This window comes from Pinus tabuliformis, chromosome 8 (genome assembly GCF_031772625.1).
Source record: "Pinus tabuliformis cultivar Carrire ecotype Pingquan chromosome 8, CPIR1, whole genome shotgun sequence".
In the NCBI taxonomy this organism is placed as follows: Eukaryota; Viridiplantae; Streptophyta; class Pinopsida; order Pinales; family Pinaceae; genus Pinus; species Pinus tabuliformis.
In genome coordinates, this window is record NC_142294.1 from 969712238 (window position 1) to 969728583 (window position 16346).

Consider the following 16346-nt stretch of genomic DNA (forward strand, 5'->3'; position numbering starts at 1 on the left):
CAGAAAGAGATGGGTTTATTTTCAAAGTTCTCTCAGGGCTGAATTCTATGGTTTTGACAGGGATGGGGGTGGAATCGTCTAAGCATAGATCAATCTGATTATTGTTCTGGGTTTCCTTTACTACTTCTTCTAAGGACAATGAACTGGGAGTTGGACTTTGGAGTATGTGTTCAATCAAATCATCTTCATCTGGTTGTCCCCCTCCCATGGTTATTTCTAAGGTAGAGAGTTGGGTGGAATAAACTTCATCTTCTTCCTCCTCCTCTTATAGCCATAAAGGTAAGTCATGTTCTAGAGATGGCTAGGCAGGAGGATATAGGACTAATTTCTTGGACATATGCCCATTCTTGTTAGTCATATTTCCATCCTTGCAGCTAATGTAGGCATTAGACATGGCTAACTAGGGCCTCCCAAGGATGAGAGGGTAACTAGTAAGCTTAGTCTTAGGCTGGAGAAAAAGGAAATATACAGGGTATTCCAAAGAGTCAATGGAGACCATCAGATACTCCACAATACCCTCAGGGGTCACTGTGGAGCGGTTTGCAAGTTGTAGGACCATTGTGGTCTTTCTTAATAAACCCTGAAGGTTGAGATTGAGCATGGTGTCCTTGGTATCACATTAATGGCAGCCCCAAGATCAATAAAAGTGTGTGGGAAATGGTGCCATTGATGTGTACATCTACTACAGGGCTTCCAGGGTCCAAATACTTTGGATAGATTACCTGCCCCAGCATTAAGTCGAACAATTTTCCAATGACATTAATGGTAGGGGAATCTCTTCTGTGCCTCCATGGATGATTGAAGCACTTATCCTTGATAAACTTCTTATAAATAGGCACATCTTTCATAGCTTCGAGAAGTGGAATATTTACACATAGGTTTTTCAATTCTCCTAGAAGTTCAGTCTCTTATGGGGTAGGCTGGAGTGGTTTGGTTAATCTCTCAGGAAAGGCTGGTGTATTTACTTTAGGCATGATTTCCTCTCTTTCTTCATCAACCTCCCTAAGCGGAGGTAGAGGTTGGTTTTCTGGGAGTACTCTCCTATATCTCGGGTTTATTTCTTTCATTTCCACAGCATAAGCTAGATAGGATGTCTCTCCACTGTATACTTGTTGTTCTTGTCTGTTGTTTACGTTTATATTTGGTTGGGCAGGCATCTGGGGTTGTTTAGGTGGAGTAGGGTGTAAAATATGTGGTTGAGTAGGTGGTGAAGGCAATAAAGTTGGAGCATTGTTGTATGGGGGCCTCCATCGCTCGAGCAGTGCATTCGACTGAGGTTTCGTAGAGCATATGGTTGAAATGACTGACTGGTTGGCTGGGAATGATACTGAGGTGCAAAGGACCAAGGAGGAGCTGTAGACTGGGGAGGATGAGCAGGGGGGTCCCAAGAAGGTATGGATGTGGTCTGGTTGGGGTTGTAATATGCATGGGATGACCCTTGCATGCCCTGTTGGTATGGCCTAGGCCCATGAGGCCTCCTTTGGCTTATGTAGTAGAGTTGTTTAGTTACCCCTTCATCTCCTTGATATACAACTTTTAGTCTAGGTAGAGAAGGGTACTTGTCTATGGAGTGGTTTTCTTCACAGATTGAGTAGATTTCAATATAATTCAATGGACATTCATTCCTAGGGTGCCTCCTAGTGCATTTAGGGCAGAAAATTGCTAAGGCTCTCTCTACCTCCTCTTGTTTTCTATTAATGTGCATAGTGTCCATTTGTAGGGCAAGGGTTTGCAACATCTCACTCTTGAAATCCTCCAAAATGTTTCCAATTTCACCCTTGATGGATGAAGTGGAAGAGCATGGACTGACCATAGGTTGTCTATGCCTACCCTTTTTCCTAGATGCCCTATAATGGCTTCTAAAGACAACCTTGATATCCTCATAGGTTAACTGGTAGATGTCCCCTCCTGCTATCAAGTTTAGGGTATCTAGAAGATCTTCCCTTACTCCTCTAAGCAAGACTAGGTATAGTGACTCAGGGTCAAGTGTGCACTTGGCCCTTTTGTAGCTAAGTTGGAATCTTTCTTCATAATCCTATAGGGACTCATCATGCCCTAAGGTCATCCTAAAAATTTCCTCTTTAGTCTCTTTAGACCAACAGTAATCTCAATACTTGTCGTTGAAGGCTTTCTGTATCTGAGCCCAAGTTGTGATGTTATCCCTAGGTAAACCCATGACCGAGCACAAAGTTGTATCCTTGAGAGTAGATGGTGTTATCAGGAAATCTAGTGTCCACTCAGAGCTACTAGTCCCACTAAGACTGGTAGCTATCTTAGAAACAAACAAACTAAAACTACTTTCGTTTTCCTTTATGAGAAGTAGATAAGAGTGGAATGAAGGACACCAACCTCAGTCTTGCGCTTGGTTCCTTGCTCGGTTCCTCTCCTTGCTGACAGATCCTTGCCACTTCTCCTTCGTCTACCCAGCTTCAAAGAGCACCTGTGGAATCAAAGCAGCATAATATTATCGAAAAACAGAGATCTAAAATCATAAACAATATAGGACCAGATATATATTGACCACACAAATGCATATATCATCAAACATACAAGAATGTGGAGGAAAACTTGAATAGATTTATTAATATCAAGAATAGCAAAGAGGATTACAACCAATTTTTCTGACCCAGCATCATCCTCCAGCATGAAAGCCCTTCTTTCACCTCATGAAAAGCTTAGATCACCCAACACTATGATATTCCAGCAAGAAACCAACAACACTTCCTTACATGATACAAAATTCCAGCCTCTGGATCTCTAGGATGAGGGATCCATATATAGATGATTGCAGGGGGGTGAGTCAGTTTTTGGGATTTTGATTAGTGTCATCTCTTTGATAGTTCTTGATTCCACTTGGAGATTTATGATCTCTTACTCATCCCTAGGGGAATTCAGAGAGGCAAGTGTCATAAGAGAAGTTTCTGGAAGAATCTGTGATCATCCACCTCGAAAACTGTCTCTGCCATTTGTCCACTCTCGTCCATCGTACCCTACAAAAGGGCTTTTCAGTGTGCATCGCACCCTTTACACTGGGCAGGTGGGATGCATCGCACCCTTAGCACTGAGTAACCTGTATGGTCCAGTTTTGACTAGTTCTGAGTAGTTTCCTGTGGAGAAATTCTGGGAGATGATGTAATCAGCTGACCTTGTTCCTTTAGGGTATGAAACAACACTTTTAGGGACTTAGGATCCCTTGGTTTATGGACATGTTTGATTGCAGTTGCAGTGCCCGAAATTGTCTATAACAGTTGCCCCCTAAAGCATGATGTCGTTAATATTTTGATGTCGGGTGAAATGCTTTATCATGAGGATCCGAAGTTTTTTTGAGTTGGAAGGTGACCTGTAATAAGATAAAATACAATACATTATTTGCATAATATTTTTCATGATGTAGTTGAGGCGGGCATTCCCATGCTCAGCTTTATAAATTCATTTTCATGTACATAAGACAGACAACCATCTGTGCGGGAGACTGATGATTCTAATAGAGTCATCATCCTTTGATTCAGATGATCGTCTATGCAACAACAACGTACATTTGATGTCTTTATTTTCCTAAATATATCGTAGCCCGGATGGATGAAACTAGATTTGGGGTCTTCAAACTCGTTCAATCTTCACTCAGAGTACAAGTCGATCCATGTGAAAGATGTTCTGGAGTCGAACATGGAAATACATCGCTTGATTACTAGTAAATGATGTAAGATGTTAACAGGCACGAGAGGAATCACTGATAATGATGATGACCCTCAAGGTACTACAGTACAATTTGTGTGGTGTGAATAAGGGACTTGGTGTCGAACACAGTGCAAAATCTTTCGGTCAAAGGCCATTGATGTAAACCTTTCGATGGAAGTGAGAAACTTGCCATTGAGGCATGCAAGCTTCAAAGTACTCAAAGGGTTGTTCCTAAGTCGACTTCTTGGATAATGAGCTGATCTCGATAAGAAGTGACCCCCCATAGGAGGGCCTTAATGAATCCCACATCTACGACACGGAACGGAGTAAATGATTTTGGAGGTGAAAACAATCTGATGATACAGGGTTCAGGGTGGCAGTCATGAAAGAATGGAGCGTGAATGTATTGCAGCGGATGGGACACAGGTGAATTCTCTGAGCGACTTCTCTTGAACATACCGATGACACTGACATGGATTAGTAGTGTTAACCCCAAATATGGATGGTGTGATGGACCAATAGTGATATGACCAGTGAACGGAACAACCCAAGCTGACTTGGATGCGGAGTGAAAGTGTCATGTTCAAGAGCGACTTGCTACCAATAAAGTTTTCTTCAATTTTTCTTCCCAATTTTTCCCCAATCATTGCTGAGCAGTACCTCTTTATTTTTTTCAAGCTTGAGGAGGATAACATATGCTTGTTCTATAATTTTCCCTTCGGGAAAACCCATCGCTATATTTTAACGAGCCCAACGATAGTGAAACGCGTTCTTGTCTGTATGGACAAGTTTGTCGCTATTCGGTTTTAACAAGTTTAACGAAAAAGATAACTCGGTCCTTTTCAATTTTAGAGAGTCTGAAAGGGATGTAAAGGAAACTCCAATAATCCTTTTTCATCATATAATCCCTTAAGTCTGAAAACGTATAAAATAATACGAAAGGGATGAATTTTTGGTAATTTTAACGAGCTGAACAAGACAAGCGCTTGATCTTTTTGTGTAGTAATCCCTCAAGTCCAAAAAGATTAAAATCTAGAGGAGGGATAACACTTCCGGTCACTTTAACGAGCTGTAGAGGCCAATCGCTTGGCAATCTTTTCATATTTTATGAGTCAGGTGAAAAGAGCTTAAAGGAGACTCGCTTTTGAGGAATGAGTGATAATTTTGGGTAGCAGTTGATTCTAAGTAAGGTTTGGAATTTTCTAGTCACAGTAGTGTCACAAGGATGGCTAACAGGATCACTCTTCACAGCTATTCCTCAAAAAGGGGAAAACAATCAAACGGAGGTGAATGATCAGCTAAAACAGAGTGGAGGTGATGATGATAACATGACCAAGGCTCAAACGTTGATGATAATGCATTCACATTGGTTATTTACCGGAATTTGGTTCATTTTTTAATGAGCTTAAACTCTGTGGGAACGTTTGCTCATTTCTTACGTTTAATTTTTAACGAGCTTGAACTCCACATAAAAAATGCTCGTGCCAGTCGTATAATAAGGATATCTCATCTAAGATGCCATTTTTTATGAAGCTTGCACCTTTCAAAGCTTTGCCCCGAATCCTTTCTTTATGCAAGTTAGGAACGACCAATCCTACGAGTTTAAAGGGTTGAGAAACTACAAACTGTGAAAATAAATGGTCGCTCTTCGCTTGCATGCAAAAAGGTTTGCATGCCCCCAGGTATAGTGAAAATTTTCCAGGTTACCATATGAAAGCTCCCGATCCATGTTGCAGACAAAATGCTTCCTTGGCGATGTCTACCGAAATAGACAAAGGTGAGTGGCGCGGTCGCGTCCACTCACATAAATTTGACGAGGGAATCTTATTCCAGTCTAATCCCATTTTCCTAAATAGACGGGTGTGTCAGACTAGTCATATATCCTTCGCGGAATCCTACCCTATACCCAAGGTTTTCCTGCCGAAACAGACCAGGGTGCATGCCCCCTAGGTTTCAGTCATGTCCTCCTGAATCACTCACGCTCTTCAGGTGGATGGACTGGAGATTGATGAGACATTCCTTGTGTGAAAAGACCATTTAGAGATGGAATTTGACTATTTTCTATGTGTGAGCTGGGGAATGAAAGTTGGTCTACGAGCTTGACCACTCAGCCTTCATGCGGAAAACACATTACTCTAAAGAGTGAGGAGACAACGGGTCCCATGTAATAAATATAGTCACGCCCAAGGAGTAGATTATAATCTAGAGGTCCTTGGACTACCATTACGTTCATGTGAATGGTTTTCCTTCTCAATTTTATTGGCACATTGGGGAGGATCCCTAACGGTCGACTGGTTCCTTTAACAAAGCCTGTCAGATTTCTCATCTCAGGCAGAAGCGATGGTGGACCAAGCGCTTCCCAAGAAATTAAGGAAAGGATACTCACAGAAGCCACTTCATCTATGATGGCACCGACCATGATCATTTTGTAACCTTGTACAATGATTCAGAATGGTACATTGGCCGGTACTCGAGGTCTGCCTAGTAGATTCCAATCGAAAGAAATGACTAGGTTTCTTGGAGGTGGGACCGAATAGACGGCCGGATATGACTTTGACGAACTTCCTTCGTGTGGTAAAGGAACGGGTAGACTTCCCCCATGTTCATCAGAGTCTGTGTTTACAAAAATCATTTGGATGGTGTCATTCTCATTCTCTTCGGTGATTGTGTCATCTGAAGATAGACCTTCCGAAGACAAGACCGGGTCGACTTCCGCCTCAACCTTTTGAATTGTGTCTGGTATGGATTCAGCGGGTTTATCTTCAATGACAGATGCTTCGACCAACCATAATGGCGTGTCGGTCGGATTTTCAACTAGTGATGGACGTGGTAAGAGTTTCTTGTATGTAGGAGGAAGCCGTAGCGGCGAACCTGGACGGTTATACAAAACTCTTTTAGCTTCGTCTAGGAAGGGACAACGATGGACGGCGTGATCGCCTTCACATAATTTACAAGGAAATTTACATTTCCTTTTTTGTACAAATGCTTCGTTCTCACTAGTTGATGGTGTACTTTCAACATGGTCTTTAGAGGTTGATGACACCGGGTTGTGCAAACGAGGAGACCAGTCCCTTAAGGTCTGAGGGATGCAAGGACAATCTCGATGATAGTGGTCTCCTTTGCAAATGATACATGGAGATTTAGGCTTGGATGGTGCAGTGTGTGGATTTTCACTAGACGATGCCTGGTTACCCCTTTTTGCCTTTGGCTCCTTCTTCTTCTTCTCTTTCTTATCCTTCTTAGTTTCTTGATTTTTGGCCTTACTAGATTTATCAAGTGAAGAGGAAGGAGGAGAGGGAGAATTGGATGAAGTAGAAGGTTTGGTGGTAACTTTAGTATCATCTAGTTGCTGACTTGATTCCTCAAGAATCATAGTGCTCTGAATGACGGAGGTTGAGAAGAGCCATATTGGCAAGCCAATCGTCAATCCTGGAAGTGACAATGTGGCCATATGAGGTGCACCAACATCTCCCCAAGAGGAGAAAGGACTAGGATTTCCCCCAAGGGGAACTCCTTGATTGGTGGAATCCATTTTCTCAACCTAAGACCAACGCGGGAATGGTGATTTTATTCTGATTAAAATAAATTTTAGACACTTTGACACAACTTGTATTTTCAATTTTTAAGAGTCGAGAAAAAAGAAAAGATGACTCTAGTCGCCTTCGATTTTTAATGAGCCTGAAGTGACAAGTGCTCAGATGGACCTTTTCCTTTAAGGAGTCTGAAAAGGAACAAAAGAGACTACTCTAGAAATCTAGACATAGGGATTACCAAACCAATCACAAAACTACAGAATACTTTTTACGGTATGGCAGTCAATCTTCCCGAATGCTGTGTTCAGTGCATTGCGACCGATAAGGCGGCCGACACGGCTTCCTATGGATAAAAGATATAGCCTATTGTGGTCTCCCAATATATACTCAATGGTACATGGGATCACAAGTCCATACTGGCCCTTGTCATCTCAAAGAGGAGGAATCACCCAACCAACAGTGAAAACGATAGTTACCGAGCTTTACGACGCTGGAATATGTCTCTAGCCTAGACTTCTAGATGTTATGCATTAGGTTCCAAAGCGTTTTTAGGTTCATTGAATTTATTTTATAGTTGATCTTTCTTAAGAAATTTTCCTTTCAGGTTCACCGCATGATGTAGATGTACAATTCCTAAAATCCAATCTAAGATGATAAACAATCGTTTAATCTTCTTTTTGCAATGAAAATCCTAGCTACTAAAGAAAGAGAGATGATATTCTTTCAACATAGAGCAGAGAGCACACACTAGATGCACTGTCCTAAATCAAACCAACAAGCAGTCTAAATGTAAATGCACATGCATGTATTTGTTTTCAGCTTTCTTAATGTGTGAATGACAAGAATAATGCTAAGTACAAATCTGAATTATCTTTTCAAAGCGATAGTACTAACAAATTTCTCTTCAAAAATGAAAGGAAGATAATGATGACACTTTACTATTTTGAATTGAAAATTGCTTTCGACACTTGAAAAACTACTAATTCAAATCAAATACAAGAGTAACTGTATAATTAACCATCAAGAATAATAGAATTCTTTTTTTTGACTGAAAATGACACTTGCGACACTTTCAAATCAAAAGACGACAGTTCGACTATGCTACTACTTTGTAAAAGAGAACTGGAAATGGCAGAAAATACACAAAAACATTCACAGTTCTTTGCACAATGGAGTCGGAATGATGGAAAGGAAGGGGGTTTCGACAGTGGTATACTGATCACCGACAGCAAAACTCCTGAATAGAGGTGAAAAGAGTGAACAAAGAAACCAAAATCTGAGAGTAGAAGAGGTCTTGTCTGATCAGCGCACCTGTAACACAGGGAAAGTGCGATGCAACGCACCTACTACACACGGGAAGTGCAATGCATCAAGATTCCCAAGAGTAAAAGGTGTGATGGTCTAGGGACGAGACTTCAACTGGGTTCTGAGTCACAATTTGTAGCTCAGTTCAGGGATTTAGGCCGGGCAAGTGATGTACAGTAAATAAAAATCATAGGGGCTGATCTAATGAGGTTACTAGAGCCACCACTAGGGCAATTATAAAGTTTGCAAATCGATTGTTTACTTTATAAACAAAAACCAGAGATCGATTGAAGCAGCATTGATCTACTTTGAACTTGCATAGCAAATGCAATTCAAAGGTTAGCTGGCTTGACTTCCGGCTCCGTCTGTAAGTTTATAAAACAAACAAATATAGAAAAACAAACAATCTATTCGCTCCCCAGTGGATTCGCCATTTTTTTATCGGGAAATCTAGTGTCCACTCGGAGCTTCTAGTCCCACTAAGACTGGTAGCTATCTTAGAAACAAACAAACTAAAACTACTTCTGTTTTCCTTTATGAGAAGTAGATAAGAGTGGAATGAAGGACACCAACTTCAGTCTTGCGCTTGGTTCCTTGCTCGGTTCCTCTCCTTCCTGACAGATCCTTGCCGCTTCTCCTTCGTCTACCCAGCTTCAAAGAGCACCTATGGAATCAAAGCAGCATAATACTATCGAAGAACAGAGATCTACAATCATAAACAATATAGGACCAGATATATATTGACCACACAAATGCATATATCATCAAACATACAAGAATGTGGAGGAAAACTTGAATAGCTTTATTAATATCAAGAATAGCAAAGAGGATTACAACCAATTGTTCTAACCCGGCGTCATCCTCCAGCATGAAAGCCCTTCTTTCACCTCATGAAAAACTTAGATCACCCAACACTATGATATTCCAACAAGAAACCAACAGCACTTCCTTACAAGATACAAAATTCTAGCCTCTAGATCTCTAGGATGAGGGATCCATATATAGATGATTGTAGGGGGTGAGTCAGTTTCTAGGATTTTGATTAGTTTCCTCTCTCTGATAGTTCTTGATTCCACTTGGAGATTGATGATCTCTTACTCATCCCTAGGCAAATTCAGAGAGGAAAGTGTCATAGGAGAAGTTTCTGGAAGATTTTGTGATCATCCACCTCACAAACTGTCTTTGCCATTTGTCTACTCTCACCCATCGCACCCTACAGAAGGGCTTTTCAGTATACATCGCACCCTTTACACTGGGGCAGGTGGGATGCATTGCACCCTTACCACTGAGCAACCTGTATGGTCCAGTTTTGACTAGTTCTGAGCAGTTTCCTGTGGAGAACTTCTGGGAGATGATGTAATCAGCTGATATTATTCCTTTAGGGTATGAAACAACACTTTTAGGGATTTAGGAGACCTTGGTTTATGGACATTTTTTATTGGGGTTGCAGTTCCCAAAAATGTCTATAATAGATGGGAATAGTTTCAACTTCTGCTCATCATTGGTGTAGTCATAGGTTCGATATATGACAACAAACTGAAATAAGAAAGTGTCTGGATATTCTGAGGTCAGGACATGGAAATGAGGAAGGGCAGAGGGGCTTCTATTCTTCATCTTAGTATCCCCATTGGTTTCCTTGATGGGGAAGGCACCCTCAACTCTTTCTCTATTTCCTCTATCATTTCTATTTTTAGCCATGAGATTAGTAGGAATGGGTTCTTCTTCTTCTTCTTCCCATGTAGGTTCTTCAAAAGTTGCTCACCTAAGGGTAGCTCCAATTCACAGCCACCAAAGAAGAGGGAAGGTTGGTTGTTTGACATAGTGGGGGTATTTGGGAAAAGCTTCCCTAAGTTATCTCTATTCCTACGAGGCATGAAAAATATATTTTTGTTTTTCTTTGAGTTTTTTTCTTCCAAACTTTGCAGTGATTGTAGAATTGAAATTGCAGTCTAAATGAAAACTCGTTGACTAAATGAAATCTAACTATTTGAATTAAACCTTACTTGTAGAATGGAAAGGAAAACAAAGAATGTAGAATGGAAAAGAAAGCAACTAGATTACTCTTGCAGAAATGAAACTACTAGCAGAATATTAGAAACAAGAAATGGAAGAAACAAAGCAGTAATCACATATTACTCAGACGCCTCCCCGGCAATGGTGCCAAAAAGTGATGAGAACTAGTATTGAAGAAAGAATGCTGCAACTCCTGGGGCTACAAAATTTACTTTATAAACTTGGGGTTCGTACAAACTTTGACGTGACAATGTTGTATACAGAAGTAAAAGTGATGGTTCTGCCTTTTGTCACTGTTCAGTTGGCAAGAGACGACTAGGGTTTTCAATCCAGACTTCTATGGATTCAAAAGAGTCTTGATTACCAACGAGAGAAAGAGAAATCTACTCTAAGATAAAGATTGTCTACTGCAGTAAGGAAAAACACTGAAATCTAATGCTAAAACACACCATTTCCTGCCTCATTGCTAAGAGACCATGTTTCAGAAAGAATGCTAGATTAACATGTATGAAATTCAACTATTTTAAGCATGTAAATTCAAAGCATCAACATTCTACTATGATGCATGTAAATAGCTACAACAAATCTGTTTTTTCTTTTTATCCTTTTATGGAAAAACAAGTGAAACCTAATCTCTTTTGGTGATGTGGCAGGTGGCTTAGGGATGATGGTGGGTGGTTTTAAGGTTTGGGAGACCCTTAGGTGACCTTGTGTGGCTTTCTAGAGGTTTTCCCTCAATTCGGCCTCAAAACAAGCCACTACAAGAAAACCTACAAGATGTCCTAAAAACCTACAGGATTCCCTGTATTTCTACAGGATATAGTCGTTAGAAACGTTATGGGTGCTGACTGTGATGGAAGGCTTAGGGAAGGTGGTTGGTGGGTGGAATGGAGTGAGAAAAATCCTAGGATCACTCAGAACTCAAAGACAAGGTTGGGAGATGGTTGGAATTGCTCACCATGCTTGGAGAAGTTTCCTTGAAAAATGATGAAATTGGTGAGGGTCTTAGTGAAAGCGAGGAATGATCATGGATGGATGAAGTTGGAAGGAGTTTTCTTGTTATGAGATCTCTCTCTACTTCTAAAAAACATGCACTACATCAAACAATGATATTTTCCCAAAAATCATGTAAACAAGAGGAATTTAAATAAGCTAGAAAAACAAAGTTTAATGAGCTAGTTGTCTACTTCATGCATGAGGAAAATTTGTAGAGCAAGATGAAATCATTGATGAGATCTAATGTAAGAATGATGATGGAAGAAATGATAATTAAATCCCACACTTTCAAGCTAATCAAATGCTGATTCAAGTACAACAAACTCTAAATTCTGTGAGAAAATAGAATTCTATCTTTTGGGGTTGCATAGTGGTCCTTTCCTCAAATGATGATTCCTGAAGGAAGAGGTGAGGCCAAGACACCTACTGACAGGTTTTTGATGCTCCTTTTATCCCTTCTAACCTACTGCTAATGTAGAGCACAAATGGAAGAAAACTAATAAACAAACTAATCAAATCTACACTACTTGCAATGAAATACTTCTAAGGACAATTTAACCATGAATCTATGAAATTAATCTAAACATAAAGATACAAGAAGAGGATCCTTTTCTTCTAGGGTTGGGACCTAACCCAAGAGCTTCAGCCCTCTGAGTTAACTTAGTACTGGATCAAGAAAAAGCTCATTCTCATTATCAAAACAGAAAATTACATAGCAATGTGTTCCATAAGTCTAGATCTAAAAAATAAATAGTGTTATTACAACAAAAATTCCAATCCTAATGAGGCTCTAGGCCTCCTTATTTATACAGCTAAATTCCCCAACAACTTCCTTAAATCTAGGGAGGATCAACTCCCAAAATTGAGATGAACTAACTCTTTGACTATCACTTTCTCAACTGCCTTTTTGATCTTCATGACTTGGCTTATTGTACTTTGAGATAGTGTGATTGATGGAGGAATATTTGAATAAGGGAGGAGTAAATGAGGATGATTTACCTCCTACAATCTCTCTTCCTTGTCCCATTCGAGTTTCAGCCTTTAATCTTGCCAAAATTCCCTCATTTTCTCTCACAAACTTGCATTCAATGCACATTAGTCCACTAGGCATAATATCTCACTTTGACTCATCTCATTAAACAAAATATAATCAAAACATGTAATTAATTGTGAGAAGAGTTGATTTAACTAAGCTAGGAGGTGAATTAAGGTCCATATAGTTACCCAGTGATGTGGCTCATCAGCTGGATTCATGAGCCTCACATAACCTCATGCCATTATCAATAATGGAACAACTAGTCTTGGAGATCACCATACCATAGAAGGACCTATACTCCTTTGAGTCCAAAAGAGTCAAATTCTTAGGCATTATAAAGGATCTAGTGGTAAACTTGGCTCATATCCCAGTGAAAAGTGTGGTAATGGATATAGTGGTGGCTAATATACCTCCTCGTTTTGGAATACTCTTATCCAGATCTTGGGGTTCCAAGGTGGGTGACTCTATCAAGGTAGATTTAACTTATGCCACCATTCCCACTTTTGGAGGTGAGAAAAGGAGGTTGTATGGAGAATCCAGGTTTTTGAAAACCGTGACCCCCACTAAAGTCACATAAAAATCCATAATGCATGGGAACAATAGTAACATCTCCTGTCTGTTCCTAGAATATGATGAGGCCTTCCTAGAGGAAACATTAGTATACCTAATAGGGCAGTCGGTGCACTTGCGAAAAAATGAAAATACAATATGGAAATTATATTTCGATGGAGAAAACTCAAAAGATGGGAATGGAGCTTGAATATTTTTGGTGTATCTGGAGGGAAGCCTAATACCCCTCTCTTTCAAATTGGAATTTGAGGTGACCAACAATGTGGTGGAGTACGAAGCATTGCTCCTTGGGTTAAAAACGACACAAAATATGAACATTAAATACATGTCGATCTATGGAGACTTTGAGCTAGTCATAAGGCAGATCTGAGAGCAATGGCAAGCCAAATACCCCAAGTTAAGGACATAGTGAAATGAAGTGTGGGACTTAATTGAAAATTTATTCCTGGCCTTTAACATCCAGTTTCTACCCAGGGAAGAAAATAGGATAGATGACTCTCTTACGGTAGCTACAAGCACTTTCAGGCCTCCACAAAATTCACACCTCATATATGAGATAGAAGTCAGGTAGAGGCCTTCAATACTTGATAATTTCAAACATAGACAGGTATTCAAAGATGACGAGTAGGTGAAAATATTCATATAAGTGATTAAGGAATTTTCCCACTCCACCATCGATCAAGAATAACAAGAAGCAGAACAAGAAGCCACTTCATGGAAAGACACAATGGTTGGGCAAAAAAATTTGCAACTAAAAGGGAACACCATCCCTCGTGGACTTGTTCGACTGGAAATGATTTTTAATAAAGATGACATAGCCTCCAAACAAATGGCCCTTGAGAAGGACAATCAAGTAGAAGACTGCAACATTAGATAAGAGGAGGAACCCCAGACGATAAGGTTGTCCAAAGAAATACCCTAGCAATACAAACAAAGGTATTTAGATGTATTCAAAACTTACAAAGATGTATTTTCTTGGTCTTATAATGATTTGAAATAATTTGATACTAATATCATTCAACATAAGATTCCATTGAAGAGTGGGATAAATCCATGCAAATAGAAACTCGGATCGATAAATCCAGTCTTACTCCCCTCCATTGAAAAGGAGGTAAGGAAGCTCTTGCAGGCCAAGATCATAGTACCTTTAAGGTACTTTGAGTGGGTAGCCAATTTGGTCCTTGTCCGAAAAAAGAACAGAGAGATAAGGCTATGTGTGGAATTTTGGAATCTAAACAGGGTGTCTCTAAAACGTAATACCCTCTGCCCAAGATGGATAATGTATTGCAGAAGGTAGTGGCTGCAACCAAAATATCAATGATGGACAAATTCTCCAGATATAACCAAGTTATAGTCCACCCTGAGGACCAGAAAAACACTGCTTTCACCACCCCATGGGGAACATTCATGCATGCCCGCATCTCACTCAGGTTGATAAATTCAAGGGCCACATTTTAGAGAGCTATGGACATAGATTTCATAGGCAAGCAAGGAAAATTTGTGGTAGTCTACTTAGATGACATCACAATATTTTCTAAGATTGATGAAGAGCATATCCTCCATTTAAATCTCACCTTCAAGAAGTGAAGAAGGTATGGTCTCTCTCTGAATCCTAGGAAATATCAGTTCACGCTGAGTGAGGGGAAGCTGCTTGTACTCATAGTAGCGCAGGAAGGAGTAAATATTGATCTTGAATGAGTAAAAGCCATCAACCATATTCCCTTGCCCAGAAACAAGAAATAAGTCCAAGCCTTTTTTGGGAGGATAAATTTCTTCAGGAGATTCATACCCAACTATGCTGAGATAGTCAAAGGCATTATAGACATGCTCAAGAAGGAGAATCAAGTCAAATGGAGCTCTACCCCCGTGATTCTTTCACTAGAATCAAAGAATATTTGGTTGAGGCCCCCATGCTAATTAGCCCCAACTATTCAATGTCGTTCTACATATTCTCTTTCACCTCTCCACATAATATCACTATTGTGCTATTACAAAAAAAATAAATAAGGTTATGAGTTGCCCATTTCCTTTTTCGGCCAAGTCCTAAGGGATGCTAAGATGAAATACAATATATTGGAGAAATAGTAATATGCACTGGTCAATGCACTAAATTCATTCCATATGTATGTGCTACAATCAAGAATGACAACGTTCTTCCCAACAACTGTAGTCAAGTACATCTTGGTGTAGGGAGACATCGAAGGAAAGAGAGCTAGGTGGATAGCTGAACTACAAGAACATGAGCTAGAAATAAAGCCTAGCAAGCTCATCAAATGCCAAGGGTTGGCCAAAATGTTATTTGAATCCAACTACCAAGCTCTAGGGATAATCTTGATCACAGAGAAAGGCAAACCAAAGGATCACCAGAGCAGAATTAAAATAGATGAGTAGAAGATCTATTCCAAATATGAGGGATTGCCTAGGTATAAGAACATTTTTCATTACCTCTTATTCCTAAGATGCCCATTGGGACTGGATAGATCTAAATATTGGAGTCTTAGATTGCAGGCACATAAATACATTATCTCCAATGGACTTCCTTACTGGAAGGACTCGGTGGGGGTATTACTGTTATGTTTGGTGGAGGGAGAAAACCATGAAGTGATTGAGGATTTGCATGGGGGAGTTTCTAGAGAACAATACAGTTGGAAGTCAACAACACATAAAATCCTGAAGGAAGGATTTTACTGGCCCATGTTATTTGGATATTTTTAGTCCCAAGTCAGGTTGTGCCAGAAATGCCAATTGTTTGCTGAAAGACAGAAGTTTTCTCCTCTCCCCCTGATTCCTATGCACATAGAGGAGCCTTTTAGACTGTGGGGACTAGACTTCATTGGAGAAATAAACCCACCATCCAGTGGCCAACTGATGAGCACCAATATTGCAGCAAGAACACTGCAACTCTAGGGCTACCAGCTTTACTTTATCAACCCAAGGTCCGTACAAACTTGGAGGTGAAAGTGTTGTATACACAAGTAAAAGTGATGGTTATGCCTTTTGTCACTATTCAGCTAGCAAGATACCACTAGGATTTTCAATATAGACTTGCATGGATTCAGAAGAATCTTGGTTCCTTGATGAAAGAAATAGAAATCTACTCTAAAAGAGAGCTGATCTTCTGCAAGAATGAAAAAAATTGAAATTCAATGCTAAGACACACCATTTCTTAATTAACTGCTAAGAGATATGATTTTCAATAATGATAAATTAAAATA